The 24,756-nt window shown below is 46.0% G+C and overlaps 2 non-coding genes across 2 annotated transcripts; both read right to left on the reverse strand.

The window, feature by feature from the left end:
- Positions 1-139: 139 nt before the first annotated feature.
- On the reverse strand, positions 140-211 carry trnag-ucc (transfer RNA glycine (anticodon UCC)). Its single transcript has one exon. It is a non-coding gene; the product is annotated as a tRNA-Gly (tRNA).
- Positions 212-8,102: 7,891 nt separating this feature from the next.
- On the reverse strand, positions 8,103-8,174 carry trnag-ucc (transfer RNA glycine (anticodon UCC)). The gene has a single exon. It is a non-coding gene; the product is annotated as a tRNA-Gly (tRNA).
- Between the last annotated feature and the right edge of the window lie 16,582 nt (positions 8,175-24,756).

Here is a 24,756-nt window from a genome sequence, read left to right on the forward strand (position 1 = left end):
GGGAAGCAGAAAGAGTTGTGGGAGGCCTGCAGAGAAGCCTATGGCACATTCTGTTGACCCATTTACTTTCAGGTAGGTGATTCCTTCCTTTTGTGCCAACTACCATAAAGCAGCTCCAGAGGCTCCGAGTTAGAACCCGTGCATTGGCCGGGAATCGAACCCGGGTCAACTGCTTGGAAGGCAGCTATGCTCACCTCTATACCACCAATGCCATGCTAGGCAATTCAACTCTGCTGAACAAAAGTTTAAGTATGTGCTCTTCTCATCAGCAGCCCATAGACAAGAGCCAAAGCGCAACTCTGTCATGGTTTCTGTAGTGTGGTGGTTATCACGTTTGCCTAACACTCATCACCGTAAGATCAGGTCCTCCAGGAAAAGATGGAAAGCTACACCTTGGACAGAGCAGATTTCCATCTTTTGTGCTTTTTTAGCAAAGCAGTTAACATTTGCTTACAAAATGAAAGGGAGTCTCTGGTTTTCCACAGAAAGTGGAAGCCTGGCTCTTTCGTTGCTCAATAAGACTCTGTGCGTGACTGGAAAATTTTCCCTAAAGTACTGGTCGCCAAGTTCACCTATCAGCAAGAGGTCTACGCCCGAAAAAGGCTGGGAGCGGTTTCCCTTCCATTGAGCTTTTGTAGCAAGGCAGATAACAGCTGCTTGAAAAATCACGGGCAGTCTCTGCTTTTCCACTGAATGTGGAAGCCTGGCTCTTTCCTTCATCAAGAAGACAAGAGTACTGATGCGCTTGACACGAGGTTGCGACTTGTAATTCCCCACCTCCAAGCGGGAAAACGCAAAGCAAACGCACCCTCAACTTGAAATCGCCATTCGTCAACAGTGGGAAGTCTTCTCATCTACCAGTTCCTTCCCTGTTCATCGAGTGACGTCGAGTCGGCATGACGGATTCAGAACTCACAAAGTGGCACTTACCTCGGTGGTTATTTGCTTTCGATCAGGGTTGTCCAGTCTTCTCCAGAATGGGCCAGTGTGGTTGCAGGTTGTCATTCTAACCAAGCAGAAGCCACACTTTAGTCTATTGAAAGCCAAGATCAGCGGATCCAACAATTGGAATCAGGTGTGGCTCCTGCTAGATTGGAACGAAAAGCTGAAGATTGGACAACGCTGCTTGAGACCAATCAGCATATAGACATATTTGCTTATTAAATATAAAACATTGACTATATAGATGGCTGATTGCGGAAAATGTACACCTCTCATCACAGTTTGCATGCTAGCTTGTCGCTAACAAAAGACAGACACGGAGAGACGGCATTTTCTAACATTTTCGCCCCTGTTCACGGGTCAAACGTGCCCTGTTGGATAATGCTGTGTTTACAAACAGCAAAGAAGCACTAAGAATTCAAGTGGGAAGCAGAAAGAGTTGTGGGAGGCCTGCAGAGAAGCCTATGGCACATTCTGTTGACCCATTTACTTTCAGGTAGGTGTTTCCTTCCTTTTGTGCCAACTACCATAAAGTATCTCCAGAAGCTGATAGTTACAATCCGTGCATTGGCCAGGAATCAAACGCAGGTCAACTACTTGGAAGGCAGCTATGCTCACCTCTAAACCACCAATGCCACGCTAGGCAATTCAACTCTGCTGAACAAAAGTTTAAGTATGTGCTCTTCTCATCAGCAGACCATAGGCAAGAGCCGAAGCGCAGCTCTGTCATGGTTTCTGTAGTGTGGTGGTTATCACGTTTGCCTAACACTCATCACCGTAAGAACAGGTCCTCCAGGAACAGCCGGAAAGCGACACCTTGGACAGAGCAGATTTCCTTCTTTTGTGCTTTTGTAGCAAAGCAGTTAACATTTGCTTACAAAATGAAAGGGAGTCTCTGGTTTTCCACAGAAAGTGGAAGCCTGGCTCTTTCGTTGCTCAATAAGACTCTGTGCGTGACTGGAAAATTTTCCCTAAAGTACTGGTCGCCAAGTTCACCTATCAGCAAGAGGTCTACGCCCGAAAAAGGCTGGGAGCGGTTTCCCTTCCATTGAGCTTTTGTAGCAAGGCAGATAACAGCTGCTTGCAAAATCACGGGCAGTCTCTGCTTTTCCACTGAATGTGGAAGCCTGGCTCTTTCCTTCATCAAGAAGACAAGAGTACTGATGCGCTTGACACGAGGTTGCGACATGTAATTCCCCACCTCCAAGCGGGAAAACGCAAAGCAAACGCACCCTCAACTTGAAATCGCCATTCGTCAACAGTGGGAAGTCTTCTCATCTACCAGTTCCTTCCCTGTTCATCGAGTGACGTCGAGTCGGCATGACGGATTCAGAACTCACAAAGTGGCACTTACCTCGGTGGTTATTTGCTTTCGATCAGGGTTGTCCAGTCTTCTCCAGAATGGGCCAGTGTGGTTGCATTCGACTGTTCTGTTTTAGGCCCACTGCTCTTTACTTTATATATGCTACCCCTAGGTCAAATTATTCGTAAACATGGAATTAGCTTCCACTGTTATGCTGATGATACACAGTTGTATGTTTCAGCGAAGCCAGAGGACAGACATAAGCTTAGTAAAGTTGAGGATTGTGTAAAGGACATTAGACATTGGATGTTAATTAACTTCCTTCTGCTTAATTCTGATAAAACAGAAATACTTTTATTAGGCCCACGTGTAGCTAGAAGTATCCTTTCTGATCACATGGTTACTCTGGATGGTCTTTCTGTTTCATCATGTGCAGCAGTTAAAGACCTTGGAGTGATTATTGACTCCAGCCTATCATTTGATGCTCATGTAGATAATATTACTAGGATAGCCTTCTTTCATCTCAGAAATATTTCTAAAATAAGAAACATATTGTCACTACATGATGCGGAAATACTAGTTCATGCATTCGTCACCTCTAGATTAGATTACTGTAATGCCATACTGTCTGGATGTTCCAGTAGGAATATAAATAAGCTCCAATTAGTCCAGAATGCAGCTGCTAGAGTCCTAACTAGAACTAGAAGATACGACCATATCACACCGATATTATCCACACTGCATTGGCTCCCAGTAAAATCTCGCATTAATTATAAAATACTCTTATTAACCTATAAAGCACTAAACGGTCTCGCGCCACAATATCTAAGCGACCTTTTGGTTTTATATGATCCGCCACGCCTACTTAGATCAAAAGATGCAGGCTATCTGACGGTACCTCGAATAGTGAAGGCTACAGCAGGGGGAAGAGCTTTCTCTTATAGGGCCCCACAGTTATGGAACAGTCTTCCTATTAGTGTTCGGGACTCAGACACAGTCTCAGTGTTTAAGTCTAAGCTTAAAACGTATTTGTTTACTCAAGCCTACCCTGACTAGATTCTGTTCTACTTTCTCCCTCTCTCCTTTCGCCGAGCCCCACACGAATTTATGGAGATACTAGAGATCCAGATCCTTTCTGCCTCTGGATGGAGCTCAAATCTTCTTTAATTCCAGACTGCTGGGACTACGGCTGCTCTGAACACCATACAGACTTCATATAAATCCATAATGAACTTTTTCACAATATCTGTTGTTACCCAGATGAGGATGGGTTCCCTTCTGAGTCGGGTTCCTCTCAAGGTTTCTTCCTCTTAAAACATCTTAGGGAGTTTTTCCTTGCCACCGTCGCCACTCAGTGGCTTGCTCAGTTGGGATAAATTCACACCTTTAATATCTGTATACCGTGTTGATATTTCTGTAAAGCTGCTTTGAGACAATGTCTATTGTAAAAAGCGCTATACAAATAAAATTGAATTGAATTGAATTGAATTGCAGGTTGTCATTCTAACCAAGCAGAAGCCACACTTTAGTCTATTGAAAGCCAAGATCAGCGGATCCAACAATTGGAATCAGGTGTGGCTCCTGCTAGATTGGAACGAAAAGCTGAAGATTGGACAACGCTGCTTGAGACCAATCAGCATATAGACATATTTGCTTATTAAATATAAAACATTGACTATATAGATGGCTGACTTCAACTACCATAAACTACCATAAAGTAACTACCATAAAGTAGCTCCAGAAGCTCCTAGTTACAATCCGTGCATTGGCCAGGAATCAAACGCAGGTCAACTGCTTGGAAGGCAGCTATGCTCACCTCTATACCACCAATGCCACGCTAGGCAATTCAACTCTGCTGAACAAAAGTTTAAGTATGTGCTCTTCTCATCAGCAGACCATAGGCAAGAGCCGAAGCGCAGCTCTGTCATGGTTTCTGTAGTGTGGTGGTTATCACGTTTGCCTAACACTCATCACCGTAAGAACAGGTCCTCCAGGAACAGCCGGAAAGCGACACCTTGGACAGAGCAGATTTCCTTCTTTTGTGCTTTTGTAGCAAAGCAGTTAACATTTGCTTACAAAATGAAAGGGAGTGTCTGGTTTTCCACAGAAAGTGGAAGCCTGGCTCTTTCGTTGCTCAATAAGACTCTGTGCGTGACTGGAAAATTTTCCCTAAAGTACTGGTCGCCAAGTTCACCTATCAGCAAGAGGTCTACGCCCGAAAAAGGCTGGGAGCGGTTTCCCTTCCATTGAGCTTTTGTAGCAAGGCAGATAACAGCTGCTTGCAAAATCACGGGCAGTCTCTGCTTTTCCACTGAATGTGGAAGCCTGGCTCTTTCCTTCATCAAGAAGACAAGAGTACTGATGCGCTTGACACGAGGTTGCGACTTGTAATTCCCCACCTCCAAGCGGGAAAACGCAAAGCAAACGCACCCTCAACTTGAAATCGCCATTCGTCAACAGTGGGAAGTCTTCTCATCTACCAGTTCCTTCCCTGTTCATCGAGTGACGTCGAGTCGGCATGACGGATTCAGAACTCACAAAGTGGCACTTACCTCGGTGGTTATTTGCTTTCGATCAGGGTTGTCCAGTCTTCTCCAGAATGGGCCAGTGTGGTTGCAGGTTGTCATTCTAACCAAGCAGAAGCCACACTTTAGTCTATTGAAAGCCAAGATCAGCGGATCCAACAATTGGAATCAGGTGTGGCTCCTGCTAGATTGGAACGAAAAGCTGAAGATTGGACAACGCTGCTTGAGACCAATCAGCATACAGACATATTTGCTTATTAAATATAAAATATTGACTATATAGATGGCTGACTGCGGAAAATGTACACCTCTTATCACAGTTTGCATGCTAGCTTGTCGCTAACAAAAGACAGACACGGAGAGACGGCATTTTCTAACATTTTCGCCCCTGTTCACGGGTCAAACGTGCCCTGTTGGATAATGCTGTGTTTACAAACAGCAAAGAAGCACTAAGAATTCAAGTGGGAAGCAGAAAGAGTTGTGGGAGGCCTGCAGAGAAGCCTATGGCACATTCTGTTGACCCATTTACTTTCAGGTAGGTGTTTCCTTCCTTTTGTGCCAACTACCATAAAGTAGCTCCAGAAGCTCCTAGTTACAATCCGTGCATTGGCCAGGAATCAAACGCAGGTCAACTGCTTGGAAGGCAGCTATGCTCACCTCTATACCACCAATGCCACGCTAGGCAATTCAACTCTGCTGAACAAAAGTTTAAGTATGTGCTCTTCTCATCAGCAGACCATAGGCAAGAGCCGAAGCGCAGCTCTGTCATGGTTTCTGTAGTGTGGTGGTTATCACGTTTGCCTAACACTCATCACCGTAAGAACAGGTCCTCCAGGAACAGCCGGAAAGCGACACCTTGGACAGAGCAGATTTCCTTCTTTTGTGCTTTTGTAGCAAAGCAGTTAACATTTGCTTACAAAATGAAAGGGAGTCTCTGGTTTTCCACAGAAAGTGGAAGCCTGGCTCTTTCGTTGCTCAATAAGACTCTGTGCGTGACTGGAAAATTTTCCCTAAAGTACTGGTCGCCAAGTTCACCTATCAGCAAGAGGTCTACGCCCGAAAAAGGCTGGGAGCGGTTTCCCTTCCATTGAGCTTTTGTAGCAAGGCAGATAACAGCTGCTTGCAAAATCACGGGCAGTCTCTGCTTTTCCACTGAATGTGGAAGCCTGGCTCTTTCCTTCATCAAGAAGACAAGAGTACTGATGCGCTTGACACGAGGTTGCGACTTGTAATTCCCCACCTCCAAGCGGGAAAACGCAAAGCAAACGCACCCTCAACTTGAAATCGCCATTCGTCAACAGTGGGAAGTCTTCTCATCTACCAGTTCCTTCCCTGTTCATCGAGTGACGTCGAGTCGGCATGACGGATTCAGAACTCACAAAGTGGCACTTACCTCGGTGGTTATTTGCTTTCGATCAGGGTTGTCCAGTCTTCTCCAGAATGGGCCAGTGTGGTTGCAGGTTGTCATTCTAACCAAGCAGAAGCCACACTTTAGTCTATTGAAAGCCAAGATCAGCGGATCCAACAATTGGAATCAGGTGTGGCTCCTGCTAGATTGGAACGAAAAGCTGAAGATTGGACAACGCTGCTTGAGACCAATCAGCATATAGACATATTTGCTTATTAAATATAAAACATTGACTATATAGATGGCTGACTGCGGAAAATGTACACCTCTCATCACAGTTTGCATGCTAGCTTGTCGCTAACAAAAGACAGACACGGAGAGACGGCATTTTCTAACATTTTCGCCCCTGTTCACGGGTCAAACGTGCCCTGTTGGATAATGCTGTGTTTACAAACAGCAAAGAAGCACTAAGAATTCAAGTGGGAAGCAGAAAGAGTTGTGGGAGGCCTGCAGAGAAGCCTATGGCACATTCTGTTGACCCATTTACTTTCAGGTAGGTGTTTCCTTCCTTTTGTGCCAACTACCATAAAGTAGCTCCAGAAGCTCCTAGTTACAATCCGTGCATTGGCCAGGAATCAAACGCAGGTCAACTGCTTGGAAGGCAGCTATGCTCACCTCTATACCACCAATGCCACGCTAGGCAATTCAACTCTACTGAACAAAAGTTTAAGTATGTGCTCTTCTCATCAGCAGACCATAGGCAAGAGCCGAAGCGCAGCTCTGTCATGGTTTCTGTAGTGTGGTGGTTATCACGTTTGCCTAACACTCATCACCGTAAGAACAGGTCCTCCAGGAACAGCCGGAAAGCGACACCTTGGACAGAGCAGATTTCCATCTTTTGTGCTTTTTTAGCAAAGCAGTTAACATTTGCTTACAAAATGAAAGGGAGTCTCTGGTTTTCCACAGAAAGTGGAAGCCTGGCTCTTTCGTTGCTCAATAAGACTCTGTGCGTGACTGGAAAATTTTCCCTAAAGTACTGGTCGCCAAGTTCACCTATCAGCAAGAGGTCTACGCCCGAAAAAGGCTGGGAGCGGTTTCCCTTCCATTGAGCTTTTGTAGCAAGGCAGATAACAGCTGCTTGCAAAATCACGGGCAGTCTCTGCTTTTCCACTGAATGTGGAAGCCTGGCTCTTTCCTTCATCAAGAAGACAAGAGTACTGATGCGCTTGACACGAGGTTGCGACTTGTAATTCCCCACCTCCAAGCGGGAAAACGCAAAGCAAACGCACCCTCAACTTGAAATCGCCATTCGTCAACAGTGGGAAGTCTTCTCATCTACCAGTTCCTTCCCTGTTCATCGAGTGACGTCGAGTCGGCATGACGGATTCAGAACTCACAAAGTGGCACTTACCTCGGTGGTTATTTGCTTTCGATCAGGGTTGTCCAGTCTTCTCCAGAATGGGCCAGTGTGGTTGCAGGTTGTCATTCTAACCAAGCAGAAGCCACACTTTAGTCTATTGAAAGCCAAGATCAGCGGATCCAACAATTGGAATCAGGTGTGGCTCCTGCTAGATTGGAACGAAAAGCTGAAGATTGGACAACGCTGCTTGAGACCAATCAGCATATAGACATATTTGCTTATTAAATATAAAACATTGACTATATAGATGGCTGATTGCGGAAAATGTACACCTCTCATCACAGTTTGCATGCTAGCTTGTCGCTAACAAAAGACAGACACGGAGAGACGGCATTTTCTAACATTTTCGCCCCTGTTCACGGGTCAAACGTGCCCTGTTGGATAATGCTGTTTACAAACAGCAAAGAAGCACTAAGAATTCAAGTGGGAAGCAGAAAGAGTTGTGGGAGGCCTGCAGAGAAGCCTATGGCACATTCTGTTGACCCATTTACTTTCAGGTAGGTGATTCCTTCCTTTTGTGCCAACTACCATAAAGCAGCTCCAGAGGCTCCGAGTTAGAATCCGTGCATTGGCCGGGAATCGAACCCGGGTCAACTGCTTGGAAGGCAGCTATGCTCACCTCTATACCACCAATGCCATGCTAGGCAATTCAACTCTGCTGAACAAAAGTTTAAGTATGTGCTCTTCTCATCAGCAGCCCATAGACAAGAGCCAAAGCGCAACTCTGTCATGGTTTCTGTAGTGTGGTGGTTATCACGTTTGCCTAACACTCATCACCGTAAGATCAGGTCCTCCAGGAAAAGATGGAAAGCTACACCTTGGACAGAGCAGATTTCCATCTTTTGTGCTTTTTTAGCAAAGCAGTTAACATTTGCTTACAAAATGAAAGGGAGTCTCTGGTTTTCCACAGAAAGTGGAAGCCTGGCTCTTTCGTTGCTCAATAAGACTCTGTGCGTGACTGGAAAATTTTCCCTAAAGTACTGGTCGCCAAGTTCACCTATCAGCAAGAGGTCTACGCCCGAAAAAGGCTGGGAGCGGTTTCCCTTCCATTGAGCTTTTGTAGCAAGGCAGATAACAGCTGCTTGAAAAATCACGGGCAGTCTCTGCTTTTCCACTGAATGTGGAAGCCTGGCTCTTTCCTTCATCAAGAAGACAAGAGTACTGATGCGCTTGACACGAGGTTGCGACTTGTAATTCCCCACCTCCAAGCGGGAAAACGCAAAGCAAACGCACCCTCAACTTGAAATCGCCATTCGTCAACAGTGGGAAGTCTTCTCATCTACCAGTTCCTTCCCTGTTCATCGAGTGACGTCGAGTCGGCATGACGGATTCAGAACTCACAAAGTGGCACTTACCTCGGTGGTTATTTGCTTTCGATCAGGGTTGTCCAGTCTTCTCCAGAATGGGCCAGTGTGGTTGCAGGTTGTCATTCTAACCAAGCAGAAGCCACACTTTAGTCTATTGAAAGCCAAGATCAGCGGATCCAACAATTGGAATCAGGTGTGGCTCCTGCTAGATTGGAACGAAAAGCTGAAGATTGGACAACGCTGCTTGAGACCAATCAGCATATAGACATATTTGCTTATTAAATATAAAACATTGACTATATAGATGGCTGATTGCGGAAAATGTACACCTCTCATCACAGTTTGCATGCTAGCTTGTCGCTAACAAAAGACAGACACGGAGAGACGGCATTTTCTAACATTTTCGCCCCTGTTCACGGGTCAAACGTGCCCTGTTGGATAATGCTGTGTTTACAAACAGCAAAGAAGCACTAAGAATTCAAGTGGGAAGCAGAAAGAGTTGTGGGAGGCCTGCAGAGAAGCCTATGGCACATTCTGTTGACCCATTTACTTTCAGGTAGGTGTTTCCTTCCTTTTGTGCCAACTACCATAAAGTATCTCCAGAAGCTGATAGTTACAATCCGTGCATTGGCCAGGAATCAAACGCAGGTCAACTACTTGGAAGGCAGCTATGCTCACCTCTAAACCACCAATGCCACGCTAGGCAATTCAACTCTGCTGAACAAAAGTTTAAGTATGTGCTCTTCTCATCAGCAGACCATAGGCAAGAGCCGAAGCGCAGCTCTGTCATGGTTTCTGTAGTGTGGTGGTTATCACGTTTGCCTAACACTCATCACCGTAAGAACAGGTCCTCCAGGAACAGCCGGAAAGCGACACCTTGGACAGAGCAGATTTCCTTCTTTTGTGCTTTTGTAGCAAAGCAGTTAACATTTGCTTACAAAATGAAAGGGAGTCTCTGGTTTTCCACAGAAAGTGGAAGCCTGGCTCTTTCGTTGCTCAATAAGACTCTGTGCGTGACTGGAAAATTTTCCCTAAAGTACTGGTCGCCAAGTTCACCTATCAGCAAGAGGTCTACGCCCGAAAAAGGCTGGGAGCGGTTTCCCTTCCATTGAGCTTTTGTAGCAAGGCAGATAACAGCTGCTTGCAAAATCACGGGCAGTCTCTGCTTTTCCACTGAATGTGGAAGCCTGGCTCTTTCCTTCATCAAGAAGACAAGAGTACTGATGCGCTTGACACGAGGTTGCGACATGTAATTCCCCACCTCCAAGCGGGAAAACGCAAAGCAAACGCACCCTCAACTTGAAATCGCCATTCGTCAACAGTGGGAAGTCTTCTCATCTACCAGTTCCTTCCCTGTTCATCGAGTGACGTCGAGTCGGCATGACGGATTCAGAACTCACAAAGTGGCACTTACCTCGGTGGTTATTTGCTTTCGATCAGGGTTGTCCAGTCTTCTCCAGAATGGGCCAGTGTGGTTGCATTCGACTGTTCTGTTTTAGGCCCACTGCTCTTTACTTTATATATGCTACCCCTAGGTCAAATTATTCGTAAACATGGAATTAGCTTCCACTGTTATGCTGATGATACACAGTTGTATGTTTCAGCGAAGCCAGAGGACAGACATAAGCTTAGTAAAGTTGAGGATTGTGTAAAGGACATTAGACATTGGATGTTAATTAACTTCCTTCTGCTTAATTCTGATAAAACAGAAATACTTTTATTAGGCCCACGTGTAGCTAGAAGTATCCTTTCTGATCACATGGTTACTCTGGATGGTCTTTCTGTTTCATCATGTGCAGCAGTTAAAGACCTTGGAGTGATTATTGACTCCAGCCTATCATTTGATGCTCATGTAGATAATATTACTAGGATAGCCTTCTTTCATCTCAGAAATATTTCTAAAATAAGAAACATATTGTCACTACATGATGCGGAAATACTAGTTCATGCATTCGTCACCTCTAGATTAGATTACTGTAATGCCATACTGTCTGGATGTTCCAGTAGGAATATAAATAAGCTCCAATTAGTCCAGAATGCAGCTGCTAGAGTCCTAACTAGAACTAGAAGATACGACCATATCACACCGATATTATCCACACTGCATTGGCTCCCAGTAAAATCTCGCATTAATTATAAAATACTCTTATTAACCTATAAAGCACTAAACGGTCTCGCGCCACAATATCTAAGCGACCTTTTGGTTTTATATGATCCGCCACGCCTACTTAGATCAAAAGATGCAGGCTATCTGACGGTACCTCGAATAGTGAAGGCTACAGCAGGGGGAAGAGCTTTCTCTTATAGGGCCCCACAGTTATGGAACAGTCTTCCTATTAGTGTTCGGGACTCAGACACAGTCTCAGTGTTTAAGTCTAAGCTTAAAACGTATTTGTTTACTCAAGCCTACCCTGACTAGATTCTGTTCTACTTTCTCCCTCTCTCCTTTCGCCGAGCCCCACACGAATTTATGGAGATACTAGAGATCCAGATCCTTTCTGCCTCTGGATGGAGCTCAAATCTTCTTTAATTCCAGACTGCTGGGACTACGGCTGCTCTGAACACCATACAGACTTCATATAAATCCATAATGAACTTTTTCACAATATCTGTTGTTACCCAGATGAGGATGGGTTCCCTTCTGAGTCGGGTTCCTCTCAAGGTTTCTTCCTCTTAAAACATCTTAGGGAGTTTTTCCTTGCCACCGTCGCCACTCAGTGGCTTGCTCAGTTGGGATAAATTCACACCTTTAATATCTGTATACCGTGTTGATATTTCTGTAAAGCTGCTTTGAGACAATGTCTATTGTAAAAAGCGCTATACAAATAAAATTGAATTGAATTGAATTGAATTGCAGGTTGTCATTCTAACCAAGCAGAAGCCACACTTTAGTCTATTGAAAGCCAAGATCAGCGGATCCAACAATTGGAATCAGGTGTGGCTCCTGCTAGATTGGAACGAAAAGCTGAAGATTGGACAACGCTGCTTGAGACCAATCAGCATATAGACATATTTGCTTATTAAATATAAAACATTGACTATATAGATGGCTGACTTCAACTACCATAAACTACCATAAAGTAACTACCATAAAGTAGCTCCAGAAGCTCCTAGTTACAATCCGTGCATTGGCCAGGAATCAAACGCAGGTCAACTGCTTGGAAGGCAGCTATGCTCACCTCTATACCACCAATGCCACGCTAGGCAATTCAACTCTGCTGAACAAAAGTTTAAGTATGTGCTCTTCTCATCAGCAGACCATAGGCAAGAGCCGAAGCGCAGCTCTGTCATGGTTTCTGTAGTGTGGTGGTTATCACGTTTGCCTAACACTCATCACCGTAAGAACAGGTCCTCCAGGAACAGCCGGAAAGCGACACCTTGGACAGAGCAGATTTCCTTCTTTTGTGCTTTTGTAGCAAAGCAGTTAACATTTGCTTACAAAATGAAAGGGAGTGTCTGGTTTTCCACAGAAAGTGGAAGCCTGGCTCTTTCGTTGCTCAATAAGACTCTGTGCGTGACTGGAAAATTTTCCCTAAAGTACTGGTCGCCAAGTTCACCTATCAGCAAGAGGTCTACGCCCGAAAAAGGCTGGGAGCGGTTTCCCTTCCATTGAGCTTTTGTAGCAAGGCAGATAACAGCTGCTTGCAAAATCACGGGCAGTCTCTGCTTTTCCACTGAATGTGGAAGCCTGGCTCTTTCCTTCATCAAGAAGACAAGAGTACTGATGCGCTTGACACGAGGTTGCGACTTGTAATTCCCCACCTCCAAGCGGGAAAACGCAAAGCAAACGCACCCTCAACTTGAAATCGCCATTCGTCAACAGTGGGAAGTCTTCTCATCTACCAGTTCCTTCCCTGTTCATCGAGTGACGTCGAGTCGGCATGACGGATTCAGAACTCACAAAGTGGCACTTACCTCGGTGGTTATTTGCTTTCGATCAGGGTTGTCCAGTCTTCTCCAGAATGGGCCAGTGTGGTTGCAGGTTGTCATTCTAACCAAGCAGAAGCCACACTTTAGTCTATTGAAAGCCAAGATCAGCGGATCCAACAATTGGAATCAGGTGTGGCTCCTGCTAGATTGGAACGAAAAGCTGAAGATTGGACAACGCTGCTTGAGACCAATCAGCATACAGACATATTTGCTTATTAAATATAAAATATTGACTATATAGATGGCTGACTGCGGAAAATGTACACCTCTCATCACAGTTTGCATGCTAGCTTGTCGCTAACAAAAGACAGACACGGAGAGACGGCATTTTCTAACATTTTCGCCCCTGTTCACGGGTCAAACGTGCCCTGTTGGATAATGCTGTGTTTACAAACAGCAAAGAAGCACTAAGAATTCAAGTGGGAAGCAGAAAGAGTTGTGGGAGGCCTGCAGAGAAGCCTATGGCACATTCTGTTGACCCATTTACTTTCAGGTAGGTGTTTCCTTCCTTTTGTGCCAACTACCATAAAGTAGCTCCAGAAGCTCCTAGTTACAATCCGTGCATTGGCCAGGAATCAAACGCAGGTCAACTGCTTGGAAGGCAGCTATGCTCACCTCTATACCACCAATGCCACGCTAGGCAATTCAACTCTACTGAACAAAAGTTTAAGTATGTGCTCTTCTCATCAGCAGACCATAGGCAAGAGCCGAAGCGCAGCTCTGTCATGGTTTCTGTAGTGTGGTGGTTATCACGTTTGCCTAACACTCATCACCGTAAGAACAGGTCCTCCAGGAACAGCCGGAAAGCGACACCTTGGACAGAGCAGATTTCCATCTTTTGTGCTTTTTTAGCAAAGCAGTTAACATTTGCTTACAAAATGAAAGGGAGTCTCTGGTTTTCCACAGAAAGTGGAAGCCTGGCTCTTTCGTTGCTCAATAAGACTCTGTGCGTGACTGGAAAATTTTCCCTAAAGTACTGGTCGCCAAGTTCACCTATCAGCAAGAGGTCTACGCCCGAAAAAGGCTGGGAGCGGTTTCCCTTCCATTGAGCTTTTGTAGCAAGGCAGATAACAGCTGCTTGCAAAATCACGGGCAGTCTCTGCTTTTCCACTGAATGTGGAAGCCTGGCTCTTTCCTTCATCAAGAAGACAAGAGTACTGATGCGCTTGACACGAGGTTGCGACTTGTAATTCCCCACCTCCAAGCGGGAAAACGCAAAGCAAACGCACCCTCAACTTGAAATCGCCATTCGTCAACAGTGGGAAGTCTTCTCATCTACCAGTTCCTTCCCTGTTCATCGAGTGACGTCGAGTCGGCATGACGGATTCAGAACTCACAAAGTGGCACTTACCTCGGTGGTTATTTGCTTTCGATCAGGGTTGTCCAGTCTTCTCCAGAATGGGCCAGTGTGGTTGCAGGTTGTCATTCTAACCAAGCAGAAGCCACACTTTAGTCTATTGAAAGCCAAGATCAGCGGATCCAACAATTGGAATCAGGTGTGGCTCCTGCTAGATTGGAACGAAAAGCTGAAGATTGGACAACGCTGCTTGAGACCAATCAGCATATAGACATATTTGCTTATTAAATATAAAACATTGACTATATAGATGGCTGACTGCGGAAAATGTACACCTCTCATCACAGTTTGCATGCTAGCTTGTCGCTAACAAAAGACAGACACGGAGAGACGGCATTTTCTAACATTTTCGCCCCTGTTCACGGGTCAAACGTGCCCTGTTGGATAATGCTGTGTTTACAAACAGCAAAGAAGCACTAAGAATTCAAGTGGGAAGCAGAAAGAGTTGTGGGAGGCCTGCAGAGAAGCCTATGGCACATTCTGTTGACCCATTTACTTTCAGGTAGGTGTTTCCTTCCTTTTGTGCCAACTACCATAAAGTAGCTCCAGAAGCTCCTAGTTACAATCCGTGCATTGGCCAGGAATCAAACGCAGGTCAACTGCTTGGAAGGCAGCTATGCTCACCTCTATACCACCAATGCCACGCTAGGCAATTCAACTCTGCTGAACAAAAGTTTAAGTATGTGCTCTTCTCATCAGCAGACCATAGGCAAGAGCCGAAGCGCAGCTCTGTCATGGTTTCTGTAGTGTGGTGGTTATCACGTTTGCCTAACACTCATCACCGTAAGAACAGGTCCTCCAGGAACAGCCGGAAAGCGACACCTTGGACAGAGCAGATTTCCTTCTTTTGTGCTTTTGTAGCAAAGCAGTTAACATTTGCTTACAAAATGAAAGGGAGTGTCTGGTTTTCCACAGAAAGTGGAAGCCTGGCTCTTTCGTTGCTCAATAAGACTCTGTGCGTGACTGGAAAATTTTCCCTAAAGTACTGGTCGCCAAGTTCACCTATCAGCAAGAGGTCTACGCCCGAAAAAGGCTGGGAGCGGTTTCCCTTCCATTGAGCTTTTGTAGCAAGGCAGATAACAGCTGCTTGCAAAATCACGGGCAGTCTCTGCTTTTCCACTGAATGTGGAAGCCTGGCTCTTTCCTTCATCAAGAAGACAAGAGTACTGATGCGCTTGACACGAGGTTGCGACTTGTAATTCCCCACCTCCAAGCGGGAAAACGCAAAGCAAACGCACCCTCAACTTGAAATCGCCATTCGTCAACAGTGGGAAGTCTTCTCATCTACCAGTTCCTTCCCTGTTCATCGAGTGACGTCGAGTCGGCATGACGGATTCAGAACTCACAAAGTGGCACTTACCTCGGTGGTTATTTGCTTTCGATCAGGGTTGTCCAGTCTTCTCCAGAATGGGCCAGTGTGGTTGCAGGTTGTCATTCTAACCAAGCAGAAGCCACACTTTAGTCTATTGAAAGCCAAGATCAGCGGATCCAACAATTGGAATCAGGTGTGGCTCCTGCTAGATTGGAACGAAAAGCTGAAGATTGGACAACGCTGCTTGAGACCAATCAGCATACAGACATATTTGCTTATTAAATATAAAATATTGACTATATAGATGGCTGACTGCGGAAAATGTACACCTCTCATCACAGTTTGCATGCTAGCTTGTCGCTAACAAAAGACAGACACGGAGAGACGGCATTTTCTAACATTTTCGCCCCTGTTCACGGGTCAAACGTGCCCTGTTGGATAATGCTGTGTTTACAAACAGCAAAGAAGCACTAAGAATTCAAGTGGGAAGCAGAAAGAGTTGTGGGAGGCCTGCAGAGAAGCCTATGGCACATTCTGTTGACCCATTTACTTTCAGGTAGGTGTTTCCTTCCTTTTGTGCCAACTACCATAAAGTAGCTCCAGAAGCTCCTAGTTACAATCCGTGCATTGGCCAGGAATCAAACGCAGGTCAACTGCTTGGAAGGCAGCTATGCTCACCTCTATACCACCAATGCCACGCTAGGCAATTCAACTCTACTGAACAAAAGTTTAAGTATGTGCTCTTCTCATCAGCAGACCATAGGCAAGAGCCGAAGCGCAGCTCTGTCATGGTTTCTGTAGTGTGGTGGTTATCACGTTTGCCTAACACTCATCACCGTAAGAACAGGTCCTCCAGGAACAGCCGGAAAGCGACACCTTGGACAGAGCAGATTTCCATCTTTTGTGCTTTTTTAGCAAAGCAGTTAACATTTGCTTACAAAATGAAAGGGAGTCTCTGGTTTTCCACAGAAAGTGGAAGCCTGGCTCTTTCGTTGCTCAATAAGACTCTGTGCGTGACTGGAAAATTTTCCCTAAAGTACTGGTCGCCAAGTTCACCTATCAGCAAGAGGTCTACGCCCGAAAAAGGCTGGGAGCGGTTTCCCTTCCATTGAGCTTTTGTAGCAAGGCAGATAACAGCTGCTTGCAAAATCACGGGCAGTCTCTGCTTTTCCACTGAATGTGGAAGCCTGGCTCTTTCCTTCATCAAGAAGACAAGAGTACTGATGCGCTTGACACGAGGTTGCGACTTGTAATTCCCCACCTCCAAGCGGGAAAACGCAAAGCAAACGCACCCTCAACTTGAAATCGCCATTCGTCAACAGTGGGAAGTCTTCTCATCTACCAGTTCCTTCCCTGTTCATCGAGTGACGTCGAGTCGGCATGACGGATTCAGAACTCACAAAGTGGCACTTACCTCGGTGGTTATTTGCTTTCGATCAGGGTTGTCCAGTCTTCTCCAGAATGGGCCAGTGTGGTTGCAGGTTGTCATTCTAACCAAGCAGAAGCCACACTTTAGTCTATTGAAAGCCAAGATCAGCGGATCCAACAATTGGAATCAGGTGTGGCTCCTGCTAGATTGGAACGAAAAGCTGAAGATTGGACAACGCTGCTTGAGACCAATCAGCATATAGACATATTTGCTTATTAAATATAAAACATTGACTATATAGATGGCTGACTGCGGAAAATGTACACCTCTCATCACAGTTTGCATGCTAGCTTGTCGCTAACAAAAGACAGACACGGAGAGACGGCATTTTCTAACATTTTCGCCCCTGTTCACGGGTCAAACGTGCCCTGTTGGATAATGCTGTGTTTACAAACAGCAAAGAAGCACTAAGAATTCAAGTGGGAAGCAGAAAGAGTTGTGGGAGGCCTGCAGAGAAGCCTATGGCACATTCTGTTGACCCATTTACTTTCAGGTAGGTGTTTCCTTCCTTTTGTGCCAACTACCATAAAGTAGCTCCAGAAGCTCCTAGTTACAATCCGTGCATTGGCCAGGAATCAAACGCAGGTCAACTGCTTGGAAGGCAGCTATGCTCACCTCTATACCACCAATGCCACGCTAGGCAATTCAACTCTACTGAACAAAAGTTTAAGTATGTGCTCTTCTCATCAGCAGACCATAGGCAAGAGCCGAAGCGCAGCTCTGTCATGGTTTCTGTAGTGTGGTGGTTATCACGTTTGCCTAACACTCATCACCGTAAGAACAGGTCCTCCAGGAACAGCCGGAAAGCGACACCTTGGACAGAGCAGATTTCCATCTTTTGTGCTTTTTTAGCAAAGCAGTTAACATTTGCTTACAAAATGAAAGGGAGTCTCTGGTTTTCCACAGAAAGTGGAAGCCTGGCTCTTTCGTTGCTCAATAAGACTCTGTGCGTGACTGGAAAATTTTCCCTAAAGTACTGGTCGCCAAGTTCACCTATCAGCAAGAGGTCTACGCCCGAAAAAGGCTGGGAGCGGTTTCCCTTCCATTGAGCTTTTGTAGCAAGGCAGATAACAGCTGCTTGCAAAATCACGGGCAGTCTCTGCTTTTCCACTGAATGTGGAAGCCTGGCTCTTTCCTTCATCAAGAAGACAAGAGTACTGATGCGCTTGACACGAGGTTGCGACTTGTAATTCCCCACCTCCAAGCGGGAAAACGCAAAGCAAACGCACCCTCAACTTGAAATCGCCATTCGTCAACAGTGGGAAGTCTTCTCATCTACCAGTTCCTTCCCTGTTCATCGAGTGACGTCGAGTCGGCATGACGGATTCAGAACTCACAAAGTGGCACTTACCTCGGTGGTTATTTGCTTTCGATCAGGGTTGTCCAGTCTTCTCCAGAATGGGCCAGTGTGGTTGCAGGTTGTCATTCTAACCAAGCAGAAGCCACACTTTAGTCTATTGAAAGCCAAGATCAGCGGATCCAACAATTGGAATCAGGTGTGGCTCCTGCTAGATTGGAACGAAAAGCTGAAGATTGGACAACGCTGCTTGAGACCAATCAGCATATAGACATATTTGCTTATTAAATATAAAACATTGACTATATAGATGGCTGACTGCGGAAAATGTACACCTCTCATCACAGTTTGCATGCTAGCTTGTCGCTAACAAAAGACAGACACGGAGAGACGGCATTTTCTAACATTTTCGCCCCTGTTCACGGGTCAAACGTGCCCTGTTGGATAATGCTGTGTTTACAAACAGCAAAGAAGCACTAAGAATTCAAGTGGGAAGCAGAAAGAGTTGTGGGAGGCCTGCAGAGAAGCCTATGGCACATTCTGTTGACCCATTTACTTTCAGGTAGGTGTTTCCTTCCTTTTGTGAGAAACTACCATAAAGTAGCTCCAGAAGCTCCTAGTTACAATCCGTGCATTGGCCAGGAATCAAACGCAGGTCAACTGCTTGGAAGGCAGCTATGCTCACCTCTATACCACCAATGCCACGCTAGGCAATTCAACTCTACTGAACAAAAGTTTAAGTATGTGCTCTTCTCATCAGCAGACCATAGGCAAGAGCCGAAGCGCAGCTCTGTCATGGTTTCTGTAGTGTGGTGGTTATCACGTTTGCCTAACACTCATCACCGTAAGAACAGGTCCTCCAGGAACAGCCGGAAAGCGACACCTTGGACAGAGCAGATTTCCATCTTTTGTGCTTTTTTAGCAAAGCAGTTAACATTTGCTTACAAAATGAAAGGGAGTCTCTGGTTTTCCACAGAAAGTGGAAGCCTGGCTCTTTCGTTGCTCAATAAGACTCTGTGCGTGACTGGAAAATTTTCCCTAAAGTACTGGTCGCCAAGTTCACCTATCAGCAAGAGGTCTACGCCCGAAAAAGGCTGGGAGCGGTTTCCCTTCCATTGAGCTTTTGTAGCAAGGCAGATAACAGCTGCTTGCAAAATCACGGGCAGTCTCTGCTTTTCCACTGAATGTGGAAGCCTGGCTCTTTCCTTCATCAAGAAGACAAGAGTACTGATGCGCTTGACACGAGGTTGCGACTTGTAATTCCCCACCTCCAAGCGGGAAAACGCAAAGCAAACGCACCCTCAACTTGAAATCGCCATTCGTCAACAGTGGGAAGTCTTCTCATCTACCAGTTCCTTCCCTGTTCATCGAGTGACGTCGAGTTGGCATGACGGATTCAGAACTCACAAAGTGGCACTTACCTCGGTGGTTATTTGCTGTCGATCAGGGTTGTCCAGTCTTCTCCAGAATGGGCCAGTGTGGTTGCAGGTTGTCATTCTAACCAAGCAGAAGCCACACTTTAGTCTATTGAAAGCCAAGATCAGCGGATCCAACAATTGGAATCAGGTGTGGCTCCTGCTAGATTGGAACGAAAAGCTGAAGATTGGACAACGCTGCTTGAGACCAATCAGCATATAGACATATTTGCTTATTAAATATAAAACATTGACTATATAGATGGCTGACTGCGGAAAATGTACACCTCTCATCACAGTTTGCATGCTAGCTTGTCGCTAACAAAAGACAGACACGGAGAGACGGCATTTTCTAACATTTTCGCCCCTGTTCACGGGTCAAACGTGCCCTGTTGGATAATGCTGTGTTTACAAACAGCAAAGAAGCACTAAGAATTCAAGTGGGAAGCAGAAAGAGTTGTGGGAGGCCTGCAGAGAAGCCTATGGCACATTCTGTTGACCCATTTACTTTCAGGTAGGTGTTTCCTTCCTTTTGTGCCAACTACCATAAAGTAGCTCCAGAAGCTCCTAGTTACAATCCGTGCATTGGCCAGGAATCAAACGCAGGTCAACTGCTTGGAAGGCAGCTATGCTCACCTCTATACCACCAATGCCACGCTAGGCAATTCAACTCTACTGAACAAAAGTTTAAGTATGTGCTCTTCTCATCAGCAGACCATAGGCAAGAGCCGAAGCGCAGCTCTGTCATGGTTTCTGTAGTGTGGTGGTTATCACGTTTGCCTAACACTCATCACCGTAAGAACAGGTCCTCCAGGAACAGCCGGAAAGCGACACCTTGGACAGAGCAGATTTCCATCTTTTGTGCTTTTTTAGCAAAGCAGTTAACATTTGCTTACAAAATGAAAGGGAGTCTCTGGTTTTCCACAGAAAGTGGAAGCCTGGCTCTTTCGTTGCTCAATAAGACTCTGTGCGTGACTGGAAAATTTTCCCTAAAGTACTGGTCGCCAAGTTCACCTATCAGCAAGAGGTCTACGCCCGAAAAAGGCTGGGAGCGGTTTCCCTTCCATTGAGCTTTTGTAGCAAGGCAGATAACAGCTGCTTGCAAAATCACGGGCAGTCTCTGCTTTTCCACTGAATGTGGAAGCCTGGCTCTTTCCTTCATCAAGAAGACAAGAGTACTGATGCGCTTGACACGAGGTTGCGACTTGTAATTCCCCACCTCCAAGCGGGAAAACGCAAAGCAAACGCACCCTCAACTTGAAATCGCCATTCGTCAACAGTGGGAAGTCTTCTCATCTACCAGTTCCTTCCCTGTTCATCGAGTGACGTCGAGTCGGCATGACGGATTCAGAACTCACAAAGTGGCACTTACCTCGGTGGTTATTTGCTTTAGATCAGGGTTGTCCAGTCTTCTCCAGAATGGGCCAGTGTGGTTGCAGGATGTCATTCTAACCAAGCAGAAGCCACACTTTAGTCTACTGAAAGCCAAGATCAGCGGAGCCAACAATTGGAATCAGGTGTGGCTCCTGCTAGATTGGAACCAAAAGCTGAAGATTGGACAACGCTGCTTAAGACCAATCAGCATATAGACATATTTGCTTATTAAATATAAAACATTGACTATATAGATGGCTGATCGCGGAAAATGGACACCTCTCATCACAGTTTGCATGCTAGCTTGTCGCTAACAAGAGACAGACATGGAGAGACCGCATGTTCTCACCTTTTCGCCCCTGTTCACGGGTCAAACGTGCCCTGTTGCATAATGACGTGTTTACAAACAGCAAAGAGAGCACTAAGAACTCAAGTGGGAAGCAGAAAGAGTCGTAGGAGGCCTGCAGAGAAGCCTATGGCACATTCTGTTGACCAACTCATTCTCAGGTAGGTGATTCCTTCCTTATCCGCCAACTACCATGAAATACCACGAGACGCTCCAAGTTACAATCGGTGCATTGGCCGGGAATCGAACCCAGGTCAACTGGGAGCGGTTTCCCTTCCATTGAGCTTTTGTAGCAAGGCAGATAACAGCTGCTTGCAAAATCACGGGCAGTCTCTGCTTTTCCACTGAATGTGGAAGCCTGGCTCTTTCCTTCATCAAGAAGACAAGAGTAATGATGCGCTTGACTCGAGGTTGCAACTTGTAATTCCCCACCTCCAAGCGGGAAAACGCAAAGCAAACGTACCCTCAACCTGAAATTGCCATTCCTCAACCGTGGGAAGTCTTCTCATCTCCCGGTTCCTTCCCTGTTCATCGAGTGACGTCGAGCCGGCATGACGGATTCAGAACTCACAAAGTGGCACTTACCTCGGTGGTTATTTGCTTTAGATCAGGGTTGTCCAGTCTTCTCCAGAATGGGCCAGTGTGGTTGCAGGTTGTCATTCTAACCAAGCAGAAGCCACACTTTAGTCTACTGAAAGCCAAGATCAGCGGACCCAACAATTGGAATCAGGTGTGGCTCCTGCTAGATTGGAACCAAAAGCTGAAGATTGGACAACGCTGCTTAAGACCAATCAGCATATAGACATATTTGCTTATTAAATATAAAACATTGACTATATAGATGGCTGATCGCGGAAAATGTACACCTCTCATCACAGTTTGCATGCTAGCTTGTCGCTAACAAGAGACAGACACGGAGAGACCGCATGTTCTCACCTTTTCGCCCCTGTTCACGGGTCAAACGTGCCCTGTTGCATAATGATGTGTTTACAAACAGCAAAGAGAGCACTAAGAACTCAAGTGGGAAGCAGAAAGAGTCGTAGGAGGCCTGCAGAGAAGCCCATGGCACATTCTGTTGACCAACTCATTCTCAGGCAGGTGATTCCTTCCTTATCCGCCAACTACCATGAAATACCACGAGACGCTCCAAGTTACAATCGGTGCATTGGCCGGGAATCGAACCCAGGTCAACTGGGAGCGGTTTCCCTTCCATTGAGCTTTTGTAGCAAGGCAGATAACAGCTGCTTGCAAAATCACAGGCAGTCTCTGCTTTTCCACTGAATGTGGAAGCCTGGCTCTTTCCTTCATCAAGAAGACAAGAGTAATGATGCGCTTGACTCGAGGTTGCAACTTGTAATTCCCCACCTCCAAGCGGGAAAACGCAAAGCAAACGTACCCTCAACCTGAAATTGCCATTCCTCAACCGTGGGAAGTCTTCTCATCTCCCGGTTCCTTCCCTGTTCATCGAGTGACGTCGAGCCGGCATGACGGATTCAGAACTCACAAAGTGGCACTTACCTCGGTGGTTATTTGCTTTAGATCAGGGTTGTCCAGTCTTCTCCAGAATGGGCCAGTGTGGTTGCAGGTTGTCATTCTAACCAAGCAGAAGCCACACTTTAGTCTATTGAAAGCCAAGATCAGCGGAGCCAACAATTGGAATCAGGTGTGGCTCCTGCTAGATTGGAACCAAAAGCTGAAGATTGGACAACGCTGCTTAAGACCAATCAGCATATAGACATATTTGCTTATTAAATATAAAACATTGACTATATAGATGGCTGATCGCGGAAAATGGACACCTCTCATCACAGTTTGCATGCTAGCTTGTCGCTAACAAGAGACAGACATGGAGAGACCGCATGTTCTCACCTTTTCGCCCCTGTTCACGGGTCAAACGTGCCCTGTTGCATAATGACGTGTTTACAAACAGCAAAGAGAGCACTAAGAACTCAAGTGGGAAGCAGAAAGAGTCGTAGGAGGCCTGCAGAGAAGCCCATGGCACATTCTGTTGACCAACTCATTCTCAGGCAGGTGATTCCTTCCTTATCCGCCAACTACCATGAAATACCACGAGACGCTCCAAGTTACAATCGGTGCATTGGCCGGGAATCGAACCCAGGTCAACTGGGAGCGGTTTCCCTTCCATTGAGCTTTTGTAGCAAGGCAGATAACAGTTGCTTGCAAAATCACGGGCAGTCTCTGCTTTTCCACTGAATGTGGAAGCCTGGCTCTTTCCTTCATCAAGAAGACAAGAGTACTGATGCGCTTGACACGAGGTTGCGACTTGTAATTCCCCACCTCCAAGCGGGAAAACGCAAAGCAAACGTACCCTCAACCTGAAATTGCCATTCCTCAACCGTGGGAAGTCTTCTCATCTCCCGGTTCCTTCCCTGTTCATCGAGTGACGTCGAGCCGGCATGACGGATTCAGAACTCACAAAGTGGCACTTACCTCGGTGGTTATTTGCTTTAGATCAGGGTTGTCCAGTCTTCTCCAGAATGGGCCAGTGTGGTTGCAGGTTGTCATTCTAACCAAGCAGAAGCCACACTTTAGTCTATTGAAAGCCAAGATCAGCGGAGCCAACAATTGGAATCAGGTGTGGCTCCTGCTAGATTGGAACCAAAAGCTGAAGATTGGACAACGCTGCTTAAGACCAATCAGCATATAGACATATTTGCTTATAAAATATTAAACATTGACTATATAGATGGCTGATCGCGGAAAATGGACACCTCTCATCACAGTTTGCATGCTAGCTTGTCGCTAACAAGAGACAGATACGGAGAGACCGCATGTTCTCACCTTTTCGCCCCTGTTCACGGGTCAAACGTGCCCTGTTGCATAATGATGTGTTTACAAACAGCAAAGAGAGCACTAAGAACTCAAGTGGGAAGCAGAAAGAGTCGTAGGAGGCCTGCAGAGAAGCCATGGCACATTCTGTTGACCAACTCATTCTCAGGTAGGTGATTCCTTCCTTATCCGCCAACTACCATGAAATACCACGAGACGCTCCAAGTTACAATCGGTGCATTGGCCGGGAATCGAACCCAGGTCAACTGGGAGCGGTTTCCCTTCCATTGAGCTTTTGTAGCAAGGCAGATAAAAGCTGCTTGCAAAATCACAGGCAGTCTCTGCTTTTCCACTGAATGTGGAAGCCTGGCTCTTTCCTTCATCAAGAAGACAAGAGTAATGATGTGCTTGACTCGAGGTTGCAACTTGTAATTCCCCACCTCCAAGCGGGAAAACGCAAAGCAAACGTACCCTCAACCTGAAATTGCCATTCCTCAACCGTGGGAAGTCTTCTCATCTCCCGGTTCCTTCCCTGTTCATCGAGTGACGTCGAGCAGGCATGACGGATTCAGAACTCACAAAGTGGCACTTACCTCGGTGGTTATTTGCTTTAGATCAGGGTTGTCCAGTCTTCTCCAGAATGGGCCAGTGTGGTTGCAGG

The sequence above is a fragment of the Ictalurus punctatus genome, unplaced genomic scaffold (assembly GCF_001660625.3).
Source record: "Ictalurus punctatus breed USDA103 unplaced genomic scaffold, Coco_2.0 tig00064101, whole genome shotgun sequence".
In the NCBI taxonomy this organism is placed as follows: domain Eukaryota; kingdom Metazoa; phylum Chordata; class Actinopteri; order Siluriformes; family Ictaluridae; genus Ictalurus; species Ictalurus punctatus.